Source organism: Carcharhinus amblyrhynchos, chromosome 27 (assembly GCF_965287045.1).
Source record: "Carcharhinus amblyrhynchos chromosome 27, sCarAmb.v2.hapA, whole genome shotgun sequence".
Lineage (NCBI taxonomy): Eukaryota > Metazoa > Chordata > Chondrichthyes > Carcharhiniformes > Carcharhinidae > Carcharhinus > Carcharhinus amblyrhynchos.
Genome location: NC_137350.1, coordinates 25,070,281 through 25,070,737, shown reverse-complemented (window position 1 = coordinate 25,070,737; position 457 = coordinate 25,070,281).

The window sequence follows — 457 nt, the reverse complement described above, 5'->3', positions numbered from 1 at the left end:
CTTCCGCCCGTTAATGGAACAATAAATATTAGCCCTTAGATTATTTCTTTGCTAAATTAAGAATTAACATAAAGATATTTGGTGGTTAGCTCTGCTGCCTCAAAGTTCCAGGGACCCGGGTTCAATTCCTTGCTTGGGCCACTGTCTGTATGGAGTTTGTATGTTCTCCCTGCGTCTACATGGGTTTCCCCCCCTTGTCCAAAGATGTGTGGGTTACGTTGATTGGCCAAGATAAATTGCCCCTTAGTGTCCTCGGATGTATAGGTTAGAGGGATTGGTGGGGTAAATATGTGGGGTTATGGGATTGTTTTTTGGCGCAGACTCAGTGGGCTGAATGACCTCCTTCTAATTGTAGGGATTCTATGATTCTATTAGAGAAATTATAGACCCTGATTTGATATAACACATCTTGATGTCCTTAAAAGCTGCCCAAAAATAAATCCCTTGAAAGCATGTG